This window comes from Phycodurus eques, chromosome 7, assembly GCF_024500275.1.
Source record: "Phycodurus eques isolate BA_2022a chromosome 7, UOR_Pequ_1.1, whole genome shotgun sequence".
Lineage (NCBI taxonomy): Eukaryota > Metazoa > Chordata > Actinopteri > Syngnathiformes > Syngnathidae > Phycodurus > Phycodurus eques.
In genome coordinates, this window is record NC_084531.1 from 6880224 (window position 1) to 6899047 (window position 18824).

The 18824-nt window shown below is 42.7% G+C and overlaps 1 protein-coding gene across 1 annotated transcript in view; it reads right to left on the minus strand.

The window, feature by feature from the left end:
* Nucleotides 1-18824, minus strand: part of LOC133405012 (gap junction delta-2 protein) — a 38560-nt gene that overhangs the window by 8558 nt on the left and 11178 nt on the right. The window lies entirely within an intron of this gene.

Genomic DNA, 18824 nt, shown 5'->3' on the forward strand with positions numbered 1-18824 from the left:
ACTCATTACAAATCAGTGGTTTTCAAATGTTTTTAAAAATACACCCCCTTTTAAACAATTTTCAGCCAAGTACCTCCGGACACATGAAAGAAGGTATGAGGTATCTGTACATTACAGTGCAAATCATTTTATCATCCCATTTATTAAACAACAACCTTGTCATTGAAAAACACTTCAATGCTCCATTTCCATTTAGAATCGTTCACTAAATTCATGTTGTAGCTCATCGAAGTAAATCCGATTAAAACATATTTTTCCTTACACTGGCCCGAGTCTGTTGTTTTCTATAGCCTTAGTTTTCAGATGAAGAATCATTTCTTAAAATGAAGAATTCAAACAAAAACAGGATTGTAGTCCTTAATGTACAAACAAAAACAACACATTATGACAGGAATGATGGTGAAAGTTTTGAAGCCTCGTTTTATATACCTCATTTTATTAATAATTCAAATTTGACATGGTTGTGAACAACACTCTTCTCTGTGGTGTGTCATTTTTATGTCACTTTACAGGGACTTGACAGAAAAATGCTATAGCACAGCCAGTTGACACCCAATAATACAAAGTAACACACAGAAGAAGCTTGACTTTATCATCGGTCAGCACAAGTGATTCCTTTCAATATATCCAAAATATGGATGTACTTGTTTGACCTTGATGTGAATTCCTGTGTATGTATGCGTGCATGCAGGTGTGCATGTTTTATATTCCTTTCTTGTTCTGGTTGTATTTTAATTGTTTGTTTCTCTGTGGCTGCTGAAGTATTATTAGAATTATTATTCTTTAATGTATCGTTTTATATTCATTCACTGTACTTGTATCGCTGACTTTGTAAATTCTTGTTTCAATTCAGTGTTTACTGTGAGCATGAATTTTAGGTTAACTCACACGCAAACAATTCTTGTTATGGTTGCCATCAGTCATCTTTTTCGCCAATTAAAAGTTTCCACACAGTGCATTTACTATCTTCTCAGTTTTGTAGTTATTTCTGTGGCAGCCTTACAGCACTACATACATGCTTGGCATATGTACTACATGTTTTCCTGATATGCCTCTTGAAAACTGAAAAGAAGAAAATAATTTGTTTTTGGTGGTGGTGGTGGGGGGCTTAAGTGCGATCTATGAATGCTGAGAGTGACACATTCACATGAATTCAGACAAAAATAATGCTGCAATATTGGGTAGCCAACACTGTGAAGTGGTCACTAACTATTGTATATTGATTTCTTCTTTAGAAAAAAAAAAAAAGTGCATACAGGTCCAGCATTCAAGCACAATTTCTAGGATTGCAATTTCTTGTTGGCGAATCCAACGTCTGAATAAACTTTGTAAACTGCAGTGACCTTGCTGAGGAAGGCAGTGTACGATAGTCAACAAAGCAAATCTTGACTGACTTGTGAACTCCTCTCCAGCTGTTTTGTCAAAACTGTTTCGGAGCAAAGTAGCTCAAATTAAAAAAAATTTTTTTTAAAAACTCAATAAAGGTCAAACAATCAGGGGAGGCAACTCCAGGAGGCTTTGTGGATCTCCTTCACCAGGAAGAAAGTAGAAGAGCTAGGTCAAGAAAATGGAAAACAACGTGTTCATGATGGAGAGCGACACAGTGTCACTCCTTGGGCACTGTTCATCCTGATGAGAACCAGGGAAGAAAAATTAGATTCATCAGCAGGGTAGAAAATGCCACAAAATTTCCACGCATGGGCAATCCCATGACTCACGTATACTTTGTCTTTCTTTCTTTTGTTTTGTTTTCTGTTTAGCTGTGAATATGTATTATGTATTGCCAGAAGTAAACAGAATACAACAAAGGGCGACCGCAATGAATATCATAAAATGGATAAAATAAACATGATGGTACAGTTTATGTGGTTCATATTGGCATAAATTACACAATCAATGTTCTTAGTATGAATGAATCGCTGTGTGATATATAAGATAGTGGATGTCTTTCTAAGCACCTGCATCCAGTGTTGACTTGGCGTTCCTTCACATGTGCTTCCTTGATGCTAAAAACACACACACACACACACACGCGCACATACACACACGTTTGGAATAATGATGACGTTAACAATATACTACAACAGTAACTCAATTTCTCTTCATGCTTCGTGAATAAAGATAATTCAGCTTCAGAAGCAAACATGTTTTCTTCTTCTCTGCTCTGTGTGAAGGTCTGATTTGTGAACATATCACATGAATGATAAACACTATCTTATTACAGATTGTTAAAAGTTTTGGTTCTGAAAACGAAGAACTCCTCAGGGCAGGGGCAGATCTATTCTAGTGGGATACAGGGCTGTGGGCCTAGCCAAATCATGAAAAATATAAAACTACTTACCTAATCACCTTTCAGAGAAAGCTGCTGTGTTGCAGTTTCTCAAAATAACAATAATATATAATTGCTTGACAGATTGGTTTTAACGTGTTTATGAAATGTTGAACAATGACAAAGTGGCCCTTGCATTCTTAGATTTTTCTGTATGCGGCCCTCGAAGGAAAACGTTCGGACACTCCTGCTTTTTAGAGTGTTTAATTAACCTACCAAGCATGTTTTTTGGAATGTGGGCGGAAACTGGAGTACCCAGAGAAAACCCACGCAAGTGCGGGAAGAACATGGAAATGATTTGAACCCACGAACTCCAAACTTTGAGGGAGATGTTTTAACCAGTCGTCCACTGTATCGCCTACTTCAAGACCACTGGCTCCCCATTCCGCAACCCTTCATTTGGCCGCCCAGCTTAGTAAGGATAATGTCTGTGTGGAAAACTCAACTATTAACTAACTTGGACCATCAATAGCTGACTTTTCCAAACAAATATTGGCTAGTGCATCCTAACTAAGCCTTGTTACATGAACTGATGAAGCCAGCTTGGATGAGAGGCGAAATGTCTCCTAAGACAAACAGAACAGTCCAGTTGCAATCAATTCAATGCCCTGAGAAATCTCAATGGGTGACGGAGGAGTGGGGCATTACAGTGGGACGAACCCTTTGGACTTTCTGCATTAATTGGTCATCAAATTCCGTCTGATCTTCCTGTAAATCACAAGAATAAACAGTCTGCTTAAGCTAATACCACACAAACAATTGTATGTTTTCATATTTGTATGGAAAATAGCATACAAACGGGCACAGTGGACGACTGGTAAGCACACCTACCTCACAGTTCTGGGGACCGGGTTTCAAATCCCGGCCCCGCCTGTGTGGAGTTTGCATGTTCTCCCTGTGCCTGCGTGGGTTTCCCCAGGCACTCCAGTTTCCTCCCACATCCCAAATACATGCATGGTAGGTTGATTGAAGACTCAAAATTGCCCGTAGGTGTGAATGTGAGTGCGAATAGTTGTTTGTTTCTATGTGCCCTGCGATTGGCTGGCGACCGGCTCAGGGTGTACCCCGCCTCCCGCCTGAAGATAGCTGGGATAGGGTCCAGCAGCCCGCGACCCCAGTGAGGAGAAGCGGTAAAGCAAATGGATGGATGGAATTTGTATAGAGCTGGAAAAGGTTCCAAAAGTATCTCTGAAAGTCTTAATGTCTATAAGTCTATGGTTAGACAAATTGTCTATAAACGGTGAAAATTCATCACTGTTGCTTCTCTTCCAAGGAGTGGCCATGCTGTAAAGATTACTGCTTGAGCACAACGCAGAATGCTCATTTAGGAAGAAAGAAAAGGATCCTAGAGTGTCAGCTGAAGACTTACAGAAATGATTGGTATATGCCAGCATCTCTGTTGAACGGGGTTCATGTGAGGAGGTAAAAAAATTGCTGCACCTTTAAAGTTTGCTAATTAAAACTAATTCAACTTGTATCGCAAGGCATCACTGCATTACCAAACATTCATTGAGCGGCAGTATGTTCCCCCCGCGCTGAAACCTACTCTGGAGCCGGACCAAGCAGGGGAGCTTCATTCAACCATGCCATAAACTTGCTCCAAAGCTATAGCCATAGAAAGCCTTAACGGAACGTGAAAAATGTGAGGGAGCCCATCAGACCATGACGGGCGGGACAGAACGTACTGGCATCGGGACTTCGCAGCCCCGACTACCCCTCTCCAACTCCCCCCCCCCCCCCCCCCCCCCCCCCATCACAGGTAACCGTGATAGCAGTAGCGGGCAAGGAGTTTCAGACCTGGGAATTCAGTGACCTCATCAGCCTCTTAATAAAACTATCACATTGTAAAATTCATCCACCCATCCATTCTAACACCGCTTATCCTGTTCATGGTCGCGGGGCGCTGGGGCCTATCCCAGCTGACTTGGGGCGAAAGGCGGACTACACCCTGAACTGGTCGCCAGTCAGTCGCAGGGCACATATAGACACGGACAACCATTCGCACTCACATTCCCACTGTCACTGAGTGGAAACTGAACCCACGCTGCCTGCACCAAAGTCAGGCGAGTGTACCACTACACTATCAGTGACTCCATCGCAAAATAATGGACAAAAACGTTATATACTGTAAGTATGTGTGGCATTCTAGAAGAGACATTTCACATGTTTGAGGACAAATACGTACCATTATCACTAGGGCAAGAACACGGTTACCTTTATCTTCTAATATATCACCTCCAAACAACTCCAAACCTCCGTAGAGGTTGTGGTGTGTATAGTACAAAATAGCAGTTCACAATCAATATTGATCTAATAACATGACAAAAACTTTCAATAAAATACATGCTGATACAGACGCAGCAGACCTCCTATCTTTTGTCCTCCCTGTCTGTGGAAGCTAGCTGTCGTTCTTATACATGCTGCTCTGAAAGTGTCAGAAAAATCATTTTCCGGGTTGAAACACGCCACACAGTAACTGTGTTGGTTGACAGGGCCTCATAAAGTCGATTTTTTCTTAAAATGTGCCACTGAAAATGAAGAAGACTCTCTAAGGAAGAGTCCGGACACCCTGCGGTGGAAACTCAAAAAATCTCAGAAAATCTTGTTCTTTCAGTCATGACCCACAGTTCGTGACCGTAGGTGAGGGTAGTAACGTAGATCGACCGGTAAATTGAGAGCTTCGCCTTTCAGCTTAGCTCCTGCTTTACCACAACGGACCGATACAAAGTCCGCATCACTGCAGATGGTGCACCAATCCGCCTGTCGATCTCCCGTTCCATTCTTCCCTCACTTGTGAACGAAACCCCAAGATACTTGAACTCCTCCACTTGGGGCAGGATCTCATCCCGACCTGGAGAGGGCATGCCACCCCTTTCCAACTCAGGACCATGGTCTCAGATTTTGAGGTGCTGATTCTCATCCCAGCCGCTTCACACTCGGCTGTGAACCGCTCCAATGAGAGTTGGAGATCATGATCACAGATTTGGAGGGTTCGCACCATTATAACTAAAGCAAGAACACAGGGATTAACCTGTGTACATATGCTGTTGATGTCACAAGCTATGAAATGAAGGCAAAAGACTGTTGGGAAAAAAATTATATATATTATCATACATGTTTTTATTATTTTATATCCATCCATCCATTTTTTTAACTGCTTATCCTCACTAGGGTCGTGGGTGTACTGGGGCCTATCTCATCTGACAATCTGGGCAAGAGGCAGGGTACACCTAGAACTGGTTGCCAGCCAATTGCAGGGCACATATAGACAAACAACCATTCGCACTCACATTCACACCTACGGACAATTTAGAAATTTCAATCAACCTACCACTGGAGTACCCGGAGAAAATCCACAAAGGCACGGGGAGAACATGCAAACGCCACACAGGGGAGACTGCATTTGAACCCGGGTCGGCGGAACTGTGAGGCAGCTGTGTTAACCAATTGTCCACCGTGCAGCCCTATTATTTTATATCTATTATAATGAATATGAATAATAATTCATTTAAGTTGCAATTGTAGGTCTGTGCTTTGATAGTGTTTAGGCCAGCAGAGAAGGAACTGAAGGCCCCCACCGCACACCACTGCGTGATAGACTGGGAGAAGATTTAGCAAGACTTGAATACGGAGAAAAAAATGGCCACAATCCCACGGCGCACTCCAGTATCGGGCAAACGGGTCTGAAGAGACAGACATTGTGTAATCTAAGCCTTAGCCATAAAGTGGTACTAAGTTCACACTGTAGGGCATCATGCCCAATTCAGATTTTTTTGTTAAACCGCATTCTTATGTAGTCGTTCACAATACAAAAACAAATGTGACATCTAATGTGAATGGAATGTGTCCATGACATCACACGTGTGCACATAAAACAGGAGGCACCATGTTTACGGAAGTAAATATGGCCCTTCGTGTAGGTCTCGTCATGATACATTTGTGGCAATTTCAAAGACTGTGCAACCGCAGCAAACATTTTCTTATATTTATCAGTTCTAAAATATCTTCTTTTCTTTGCTGTTTTTCTGCTCCTTTGTCCGCCGTTGCTTTTGTTGCGTCTGTTTTGTCGATCAATTGTGACCTTTTATCGCCTTTTGATGACGTATCGGTCAGATGAGCGCAACATGTGCGTACTGTATATACTGCACTCGCATTTGATTTAGATCCGATTTATAGCCACACACAAAAGAGTCCTGGGCTGGATTTGAAAAAAATTGGAATTGTACTGTTCACATTGACATGACAAAATCATGTCACACTGGGCAAAAAAATCGGAACTGACCTGCAGTGTACACATAGTTTCCTTTATGAATGTGGCTGAATTAGCCTGGCTTTTCCTGTTGATTTCCCTGTCCTTTCCCTTCTAAGTGGGGCAGCTAAGCCCTCTACCCAAGGAAAGGATGCCAAGCAAACCACATAGTGAGCGTGACTGGTGAATGCCAGTTTTTTTTTTTTTAAATCATGCTTGGGATACATTCTGCCTGCCAACAAGTGCCTGCACATGGAGCATGATCTGGAAATAATCAGTTGATCTCTCTTGATATGACTTAACAAATATATAACCTCTTTAAGATATAGAAAGATATAATTCATGTAAAAATGTTGAATTTTGTGCAATTGTGCAATTCCCTCAAGTACAATGCCCCTGGAAAAGAAACTGGAAGTAAAAAAAGCACATGAGACTATAAAGGATACCACTGTACTTTTCTTAGTCATTATGTAGTTGGAAGATGATCCTCAATGAATACAATTGAATTGCAGCTTTGTTAAACGTGAATCCAGGGAGAGGCCCTGGCCACAGCACCTGAGACATTGCCGAATAACAGTTGGATAGCATTTAGTAGTGTGAATGGAAAGCTACCAATCACAGTCGTTTTGCCAGTCTTGTGTGGCACAGATGTGGATTCACAGGGTGGAGATAATCCTGTCCAGAGCGTGAGGGCACGCAGTTGACACGCGCCTCTCATCTAAACGACAGAATAATGATGACTTCTAAAGAGGAAAAATATGAGGACAGCTTTTCAATCCTCCCACCTGTGATGAGCTATCAAGTCCATGTGTAAGGGTACTGCAGAACAATTCGATTGAAAAAAACAAACAAACAAAAATAAAAAATGAAAAATGTGTCTGCCCCTGTAAGGACAGTGTTAAGAAGCTTAGTGAGCAGATAATTCACAATACCAGAGTGAGAGAGTGCGGCACTAAAGATATGCACGCACATAAACATTAACAGCATATTTTAGATCTAGCATCAAAACATCATCTCGACAGCAAATACAAACTATTTCAACTAGCCGGGTGCAGCAAAAAAAAGGACATGGAATTGCATTTTAGGGTGAATTAGTTCCAGACAGGGATAAAAAGATTATAAAGTCACACAAAAAAATCCAGTGAGGCTGAGACATCTCCTTAAATTAAAAAGGTAACGTGCCAGTGGCAGCGCAGTATGTGAGAGATCGAGGGCGGTAGTAAGGAAACCAGCAAAGGAAGAAAATCTCATCACAGAGAATGAATTATATAACAGTTTCAACACGCAAACCCACTGCATGTAATCTGTGACTGCGCCAGGGGAGGATTCTTGCATTAGCATTTTTTTGTATTGTTAATGCCATCAAATAGCTTAAGATTATTATATCCCATGCAGTTAAACCCTCGCTTACCCAGTCACCCCTTTTGTCTAACAGTCAGAGGAGGGGTCTGAATGAACATTTTCATCTACACCGGAAGCTCCTTCTCAATAAATGCTAGACTTGGGAACCCAATCATTACAAATCAAATTGTGCAACCTATCTTTGTTCATGTTGCAGAAATGCATTTTATTGTTTGAACACATCAAATTATTAAACACAATTCTTGCTTCCAAAAATAATCAAGAAACATTTGCGCTTCACCCCTCCATGCACGCACTTTCCTCACAATTGTATTCGTATTAGCATGTTTCAACACGCTCACAGCCTCTGCTCCCAGCAGAGGCTGTTTGTTGTTCCCTTTGAATAATATTTTGCCTGTGTGACAACACGGGCGTTGGGGATTATGCAGAAGCATAACACCAACACAACTCATAATAAACAAAGTGCAGCAATTGGGTTTCTGTCAGGATATATATATATATATATATATATATATATATATATATATATATATATATATATATATATATATATATACATACACACACACACACACACACACATACATACAGATCCTTTCCAAAAAATTGAATACCATGGAAAAGTTTATTTATTTCCATAATTCCATTCAAAAAGTTAAACTTTCATAGAATATAGATTCAGGGTCCACAATTTAAACAATTTAACAATTAAAGTATTTATTTGTTTAGTTTGACCTAATTTGGGCTTCTAGCTCATAAAATCAATGAAATCGGGAATTCAAAAAATTTGAATACTGTGAAGAAATCACCATTTACGTCTCAGTTTTTGTAGAAAAAAAAGAAAATTAGGGTCACATTAAATCAATCCAATTATGGTACTTTCAAAACAATATGTTAATCTTCACGACTTGGTTGGGTATCCCTTTGCTTTAATTACTGCCTCGTTGCGCCGTGGCATTGAGGCAATCAGCCTGTGGCATTGCCTTGGAGTTATGGAAGCCCGGATTTCCTTGATGCTTGCTGTCAGTTCTTCTTTGTTTTTGGGTCTGGTGCCCCTCCTTTTCCCCTTGATAATACCCCATAGATTCTCAATGGGGTTTCGATCCGGCAAGTTGGCTGGCCAGTCAAGCACTGTGATGGCATGGGCATCAAAGCGGGTTTTGGTGCTTCTGGCGGTATGGGCAGGGGCCAGGTCCTGCTGGAAGAGGAAATCTGCATCTCCATACAGATCCTCAGCACAAGGAATCATGAAGTTCTCTAAAACATTCTGGTAGACCGTTGAGGTGACCTTGGATTTAAGAAAGCAGCGTTTACCAACACCTGCACTGGACATTGCACCCCAAGTCATGACTGACTGTGGATATTTCACACTGGACCTGAAGCAGCTTGGGTTCTATTCTTCAGCAGTCTTCCTCCAAACCCTTGGACCTTGATTCCCGAATGAAAAGCACACTTTACTTTCCCTAGTGAGGATGAGCGGTTTGGAGAATGGCTGGATGTAGGTTTAATATTGTGGTCTGTACTGCATCACGCTGAGGGTTGCTTCTAATCTTTGGTAATATTTTGTACAATTTATTTTATTTTGTTACACTATAGTCAATACATTAGACACACCTCTTATTATGATGGTGTGCAGTTCTGCAAACAGTACAAAACCTACACACCATATTGGCTCTATATGAAGGTTAAATTCAAGTGAGTAATGAACAGAGGGCAATGCAATAATATGGGAAAAAATGAGAAGTGGGGAAAAGTAGAGTAAGTCATTAACAATGAGAGATCAGATGTGGCTGTGGAGATGAAAGGGGAGAAGAGCAGCTGAGGTTCCTTACCCAGAAACCCGATCACAACCCCCCACCCCTTTACCCTGGTTTCTCCTCCCTTCAATCCCCTCTCCACTCAACTTCCTTCTGCTAGTTACCACGGCAACAGGCGAGGAGCAGAAAGGACATGAGAGGGGAGAGAGAAGTGTGCCGCCGAGCAGCAAAGTAAACTAAAACAGTTTGTTTTTGCTGAGGTTCGATTGGACCAGCTGCACGCTACTGGTTGACAGCGTTGTAGAAGATGCTTTGAAGATTTTGAGAGGAAAAAACAGACCCTATTGCCCTCATTTTACTTTATACAGAATATATTTAGAAAACCTGCTGGAAACTTAATGATGAGACAACTTCAAGATAGTGATGCTCTTTTCAAAAGAAATTGAATCAGGTACAGTATTTCACTTAGTGGAGGTGCTATCATTTGCAATTTTTCTGTGCTGGCGGCTCTTGACTGATTTAAACCTCTTCAGTGTTATGGGGGAACTGTTAAACCATTTCGGACTCCCACTTTTAACCTCCGTCAGTGTTTCAGTTACCAAGAGTCAGTTGCTTGTTGTTTGGAGTCAACGTTTAATGGCGCCTTTTTGGCAGTGTGGAGGTTTAGCACACTTGGAGCTTAAAAGGTCCAACCTCAAAAAATGGTGACTGACGTTATGATGTGAATGTCAGGTTACTGCCTTTCGGGGAAGTTTTGACCCGGGTTCTCAGTGTCTTAAGTTGCACTGCATTCCTGACTAATGGGTAGTAGGAAACACAATCACATTATATGCCACGTACATTATGCAATGCAGTTGAGAATCAATATTTATCAATAACATGACAAAAATATAACATTTAAATAAACGTCATACTCATCAGTAAATTATGTATTAATGTGTGACTATCGCCATAGATGTAAGTGTGTATGGTTGTTTGTTTGTATGTGCCCTGCGATTGGCTGGCAACCAGTTCAGGGTGTACCCCGCCTCCTGCCCGATGATAGCTGGGATAGGCTCCAGCACGCCCGCGACCCTTGTAAGGATAAGCGGCTCAGAAAATGGATGGATGGATGGAAGGTCTTGCTAAGTTTTAACACTGTCTATCATCAGAATCATCTTTATTTGCCAAGTATGTCCAAAAACACACAATGAATTTGTCTCTGGTAGTTGGAGCCGCTCTAGTACGACAACAGACATTCAATTTACAGAACACTTTGGAGACAGAAAGACATTGACAAAAAATGAAATAAAAATAAAAAATAAATTAATAAAGCAGAAAGCTGTAAATCCACTGGCAGATGGCAGGTGAGACGCTGAGCTGGAGAAGCTTGGATGAAAGGAGTTCAGGGATGATGGTGTTGAATGCTGAGCTGAAGTCCACGAACAGGATCCTCGCGTAGGTCCCTGCACTGTCGAGGTGTTCTAGGATGAAGTGCAGTCCCATGTTGACTGCATCATCCGCAGACCTGTTCGTTTGGGAGGCAAACTGCAGGGGGTCCAGCAGGGGACCTGTGACACTCTTGAGGTGGTCCAGCACAAGACGTTCAAAGGGCTTTAGGACCACAGATGTCAAAGCGACAGGCCTGTAGTCCATTTAGACCCAAGCTTGCAGGTTGCGTGGGGACTGGAATGATGGTGGAGCGTTTGAAACAGGATGGAACTTCGCACAGTTCCAGAGATCTATTGAAGATCTGAGTGAAGACTGGAGCGAGGTGGTCCGCGCAGACTTTGAGGCAGGATGGGGACACATGGTCTGGGCCTGCCGCTTTGTTAATCTTTTGTTTTTGTTGAAACTGTCCTTTTCAAATCTGCAGTCGAAGGTATTCAAGTCGTTGGCTAGTGTGCTATTGTTATCAGCTTGGGGGGATCGTCGCTTGTAATTAGTCAGCGATTGAAATGCATGCCAGACTGATTTTGAGTCGTTCGCGCTAAACTGTTTTTCCAACTTTGCTGCATAGTTCCTCTTTGCAATGTTAATTTCTTTAGTCAGCTGGTTTCTAGCTCGATTATACAGGGCCCTGGCCCCGCTCTGATATGCATTCTCCTTAACTTGGTGAAGCTGCTTAAGTTTAGCAGTGAACCACGGCTTGTTGTTGTTGAATGTGCAAAATGATTTTGTTGGTACACAAACCTCTTCACAGAAACTGATATAGGATGTGACAGTGTCCGTATATTCATCCAGGCTGCCAGCTGAATTTTCAAAGACACTCCAGTCTGTGCAGTCTAAACAGCTTTGAAGTTCCATCTTTGCTTCATTGGTCCACTTTTTCACTGTTTTCACTGTAGGCTTCACGCATTTAAGTTCTTGCGTGTACGTCGGTATTAAGTGAATTAAGCAGTGATCAGACAAGCCCAGGGCTGCATGAGGTATAGCACGGTATGCATTTTTTACCGTAGTGTAGCAGTGGTCTAAAATATTTTTTCCCTGGTAGGACAGTCGATGTGCTGGTTGTATTTAGGGAGTTCGTGTTTGAGTTTAGCTTTGTTAAAGTCCCCGAGAATAATGAGGGGTGAGTTCGGGTGTTTTTTTTCAATTTCGTTGACTTGTTCGGCGAGCGTTAGCAATGCGGTGTTCGTGTTAGCTTGAGGCGGAATGTAGACTCCAGCCAGTATGAATGATGCGAACTCACGTGGCGAGTAGAATGGTTTACAGTTCAAAAACAGCGACTCCAAATGCGGGCTGCAGTGTGTGCTGAGCTCTGTGACGTCCGTACACCATTTTTCGTTGATATAGAGGCATATCCCGCCGCCCTTTGTTTTCCCCGATGATTCCATGTCGCGGTCCGCTCGATGAATGTGGAAGCCGGGAAGCATGACGGCGCCATCGGGTACAGCGTCGCAAAGCCAGGTCTCCGTGAAGCACATGGCCGCGGAACGTCCGAAGTCTTTACTGGTCTTTAACAGAAGATGCCCCTCACGTTGTCCAGCTGCCTTGTGTCAACCGTCGAGACCTTCAAGTTCCTGGGAATTACAATCTCTCAGGACCTGAAGTGGGCGACCAACATCAACTCCGTCCTCAAAAAGGCCCAGCAGTGGATGTACTTCCTGCGGCTTCTGAGAAAGCATGGCCTGCCACCGGAGCTGCTGAGACAGTTCTACACAGCGGTCATCAAATCAGTCCTGTGTTCTTCCATCACAGTCTGGTTTGGTGCTGCTACAAAAAAGGACAAACTCCGACTGCAACGGACAATCAAAACTGTTGAAAGGATTGTCGGTACCCCCCTACCCACCATTGAGGACTTGCACGCTGCCAGAACTAAGACAAGGGTGTGCAAAATCCTCTCGGACCGTCTGCACCCCGGTCACCAGCTCTTCCAGCTCCTTCCCTCAGGTAGGCGCTACCGATCAACGCAAACTAGAACTAGTAGACATTCCAACAGCTTCTTCCCTCTTGTGATCAACTTCTGAAACACCTAACCTATAATTCCATTACAACAAGCTGGAAATTTTTTGACTTGAGTTCATTGTCACATTTCTGTGGGGCCAATTATGTATTACTCGTGCACTCACTGTAGTTGTCTCGCCATGCTGCACTATTTGCATATACTGGCCACTCATGCCAGAGTAGCAACTGCTCCATTTGCACACTGATTGAGGAGTATCTGTAACATTTGCACAACCGACATTGTCCCAGATGATCGCACTACTCGTTACTTTAAACTGCATACACCCCTTGAAGTCTCAGCGCCCTTTGCACAATGGTCATTGCACCGGACTATTGCAATATTAGTCATTCGGAACTGCTCTAAGTGCTAGAGGACTCTGCATCTTTTTGCACAATTGTTTTTTGTCAATGTCTTCATGTCTCCAAATTGTTCTGTAAATTGACTGTCTGTTGTACTAGAGCGGCTCCAACTACCGGAGACAAATTCCTTGTGTGTTTTGGACATACTTGGCAAATAAAGATGATTCTGATTCTGATTCTGATGAAGCTCGTCCATTTTGTTGGGTAGGGAGCGTACATTCACGAGGTGGATCGACGGGAACGCCAATCTGTGTCCTCTCTTGCGGAGTTTCACCTGAATGCCGCCACGCTTCCCTCTGTGGCGCCGTTTCCGTCTCCATGCGCCGAAAACCGCGGACGCCGCTCCGGTGAGTAACTCGGAGAAAGAACTGAGCGGATTTGCGAAAGTTGGTGACAGAAAGTCCGGAGTAGCCTCCTTGATGGTTAGCAGGTCTCCCCTTGTGTAAGTGAGTCGTGTAAGGTCTCCAAAGACGGACGAAAAACACAAAAACAAAAACAATACTACAGAGCGCGTTACCGAGGCGACCACACTGGTAGGCGCCATCTTGCTCATGCGCACATAAGGCAAGCAAACAAGATTTGCACACAGTAATGCTACACGTCCATGCCAAACTTTCATTGTATCCGTGATGGGCCACGGGAGGACAGGACTGCTGATTCCCAGAGGCTTAAAGGTACAAAATGTTTCAGTTTATCATGGATGTCAGTACATTCATTCACGGCCCCGTCACCTTCAGATAGGGTCCCTCATGTTTGTTACATTCTGTCAAGGTTTATACGTTTGAAACGTGGTCATTGGGCAGTGTTGGAGCACGTTTGTGGCTGTGGAAGAGTCGACCGAAGCTCCCCTGCCAGGCCTGTTTTCGTATTCAGTGTCAGTGTAGGGCGCATACTATGTACTAAATGTTTGATAATACAAATTTTCTGTGAACAACTAATTCATCTCTTATACAAAAATAATGCAAAAGAGACAGTTATTCATACTCACGCTGCAAAGTGTGCTTATGCTGTAAGAGAGAGTTTCTCGCGCTCTCTCTATTGTTGCAGTTGTATGTAAATTAAACACATGGCTTAGCTTGAAAAGAGTTGCGGACAGTTTGAGTTCCCGGCGAATAAATATGATTCTGTCACACTATGGACTGCCACCAAGTTGTGTTACGCCCTATTACGTACTTTCAGGTTTCATTATATGCACCCCGTTTTACAACGGCCGACTAGTATTTTCATTAAAACATTTTGCGGGGCATCCACGTAAGTCACGGCCTGTCGTGTTTGCCCAACCTGTTGTCTCATGAGCATCTTGCCAGCCCTGTTTCAGGGCACCGTGGTCGCCAGGAACAACTAAAGCGTAGCTTTTCGTTGACATGGGGGCGCAAAGAGGCTGAGATCTGATTGAACAGACAAAAAAAATAACAACAACCACATACATATACAGTGCAGCCAAATGGAACAAAAACTGTACGTATTCGAATTCAGTTTCTCAATGGAGGTCAATGCTGACAGAGTTTATACCAGTAGAGAAAACCTTGCTGGCTGTGATCGCAGACCACTGTAGTTTATTTCTGTGATATGTAACGGACATGCTCTCACCACATGGCACCATGACCCCCAACCTCGGACTGGGACTGCATTCCGTGTCTCCGCTCCCCCGCCAAGACAGACGGCCATGGGCATGCCTGGTTTATCTCACACGGATGCTAAATGAATTACCAGCCAGTCCGAAGGAGCTCATCAGAGCGGAGACTAGGAATTCTGACTCCTCACTTTAAATCAATTAGCAGCTACCCCAGAAACCTGGACTCCCAGGCATGCCAAGATAAAAGTTCAAAAGGCCATTTGTCCTCTGCAACTCGTTAAGACATCTGGGACAATGGATGGGACACGAGCGACACCCACAGGCGGCGGAGAGCTGCAGGGAACTAATCACAATCTTCACTGAATTTGAATATTGCATGATATTTTAAGAACGTTGCATGAGCGTTCCCACTGTTCACCATCACAACACCACCACGAGTGATTGTATTTCTGCAAATTTGAATGTCTGATGCCAAACCTGTTTGTCACCTGGGCCAGATGGGATGTTTCACCTCACACAACAAAAATGCCACATTGCAAATATTACAGTGTTCTCAACAACCACATACAATTGAAACATTCATTACAGGGATTAAAGAGGATGTGTGCGTGACAATGCAAAGCTGGAAACCAACCCAAGTTCAGCATCCTTCTCCCAATGTTTGTCTGTCCTTTGCTTTGCTTTCCCCTGTAGATTCCCCTTTTAGATCTCATAAAATGTTCTGTTACAAGTCACAATCTGTATCATTTGTGTGTGTGTTTGGGTTCGATAAAAGACCTCTGGTTATCAAGAACTCTTATCTAATTCCTGTAACAACCTTCAGATTATTAGACATAGAGATTTTCTTCACTTTGTCCTGAAGTTTTACACATCTAAAAAGAGGCCTGGTGCCCCTTTTCGAGATAAAATAATTTGATTCTAACGTTTAAATGTAAAATCACGCTAAACCGGAAGTAACACAGGCGTCGCTTCCAGCTTCTTCTTTTCTCCTAAATTAATTGTGTTTTTATCCAAACAAATATACACTGCACTGTCATTTAAATGAATTTATTTAAGCCCCTGAATGAATGCAGGTGGTCATCATTCAAACACAAAATAGCAATACATCTCATCCAGTCACGTCAAATATGGACTCTCATCGTAGCTTCTCTCAGACACTCCAGTATATTCCTTTGGGGTGGTTTATCAATAGCTCATAGTTCACAGCAGGTCATCTGGCTTCGAGCTATGGTCACGCAAACACACATACACACACACTCATAAACCCACAGGGATGTTCCGGGGCTTGAGGCCAGTGATGGAAGGAGTGAGGTGGGGGCACTCTCTCCTGCTGACAGACGTGCATAACTGCATGGCCACCTTCCTAACCGGCATGTGTAGGCACGCAAACGCACACAGGCACAATTACACCAAATCCCGAGAGGAATGCAGCATATTTGCGTGAAAGAGAATGAATATATATCTGTTACAAGGTAAGGACACCTCTTCATTTACCTGTACATGTGCACACAAGCAGTGTTGTACATGAATGAGTTCAATGAGCGAACGTTCATTAACTAGTTTATATTTGGGTGAACTGAACTTAGTTAATTTCTGCCTGAGGAATGTTACTGAGAACACGCTCAATCTGGCGTTCGTGAGCAATATTCGTTCATTTTCATTCAAGAGCGGCAGGTTTTGCTCGGGACTTCCAGGACAATCTCGTCTTCATATATTATATACGAGCCTTCATATGTCGGGGATGAACGCCATATTTTGCAAACGCCATTCATGGCAGCCTGTGTGCCCGAGTTGCCTACAGTGTTTTAACTCAAGCATTCTGATACAAGTAATCATTCTTCTAGTAATCCATTTTTACAATGATGTACTGCATTACAAAACAAGCCAAAAAACACATTAGCTCCCATTTACGCAGCGTCCCTGAACGCACCTCGCTTTCTCACGCAGCTGCGACTGCCATGAATGGCGGCCGTGGCCGCACTGAATCGGTTGTCAAATACAGCGTTTATCCGCCGACATATGAAGGATAGTAGTACATAGTGTGTTTGGACAGGTTTTTCCTAGAAGTCCCTAACAAAACCTGCCATTTTTAAATGAAAATTTACTTTCGCTCGAAAACCGTTCTTTGACGCCAGAATGAGCGCGTTCCCAGTTACATTCATCAGGCAGAAATGAACTCATTCAGGTATAATACTGGTAACATTAATTCAAATGAGGTTTCTATCAGGTTGCTCCAAATAATCTCATTTGCTCAGTTGACATCATCCATCCATCCATTTTCTGAGCCGCTTCTCCTCACTAGGGTCCGCGGGCGTGCTGGGGCCTATCCCAGCTATCATCGGGCAGGAGGCGGGGTACACCCAGAACTGGTTGACAGCCAATCGCAGGGCACAAACAAACAAACAACCATTCACACTCACACCTACGGGCAATTTAGAGTCTTCAATTAATGCATGTTTTTGGGATGTGGGAGGAAACCGGAGTGCCCAGAGAAAACCCACGCAGGCATGGGGAGAAGATGCAAACTCCACACAGGCGGGGCCGGGGATTGAACCCGGGTCCTCAGAACTGTGAGGCTGACGCTCTAACCAGTCGGCCACCGTTACTGTATATTTATTATTTTGGACGCAATACTGAAATACGTGTAAATCGTGGATGTATTTGTGGATCTGAAAAACACGTAAATCGCAGATATACGGTAATTGTGGAACTGAAAAACGTGTCAATCACGGATATATTTGTGTAAATCATTTTGAGACAAATATCTCCCCATACATCATTGCTTATGTAGAAAAGCTCTACAGTATAGAAAACCTATTTATTATTAATAGTGGTAGTCCCCATCAACCACATCCCCCCCACTCAAGGGATGTGGCTTTCACACTTCTCACGCTGCCCAATTCCACCCGTTTTTTTTACAGGCATTACGGGCCATGTGAAATGTCATTTTTAATATATGCCACGAGCCGTTGAAAAATTTATGGTAGGCTGCAAATTGCCCCCGTGTCAAAGTTTGGACACCACTGATTTAACCTATTCAGAAATGCTTCCATTACAACCTATACAATTCATGTACGTCACGATACCGTTATCGTGAAGGGATTACATTTATACCGTGATACAAATTGAAAGCTATATCACCCAGCCATAATTCAAATGACAGAAAATTACCACATTTACACATTACATAAAATGTATACTTGGGCGCCATCCAATTTGTTGTATCCTATAAAATCCATGACTAACTAAATTTCATAGGGCTCATTTAATAGAGCCCAGAGTGGCGACCATTCCAGTGTACTCCCCAAGATATGATGTCCTAAATAAGGTACTGTATATTTAACTGTTTGTTTTGGAAGGTTGTTACTTGAATTACAGGATTCTCATTTAAAAAAATTACAAAATTTTACCAATTTCACAGTGGATATGACAGCTCATAATGCTGTTGATCATGATATATTTGACTCTACAAACTTGTCAAACAAACCCCTCTACAAACAATCCAAGTTGGAATGTTGTGTAAAAATTTAAAGAACAAAACAGAATCCAATGATTTGCAAATCCTTTTCAACCTCCATTCAATTGAATACACTACAAAGTATTTCATGCTGAAACTCATGAACGGTATTGCTTTTTGCAAATATTCTCTCATTTTGAATTTAATGCCTGTAACACATTCCCAAAAAAACTGGGACAAGGGCAACAAAAGACTGGGAAAGTTGAGGAATGTTCAAAAAACACCTGTTTGAACATTCTAGGTTAATT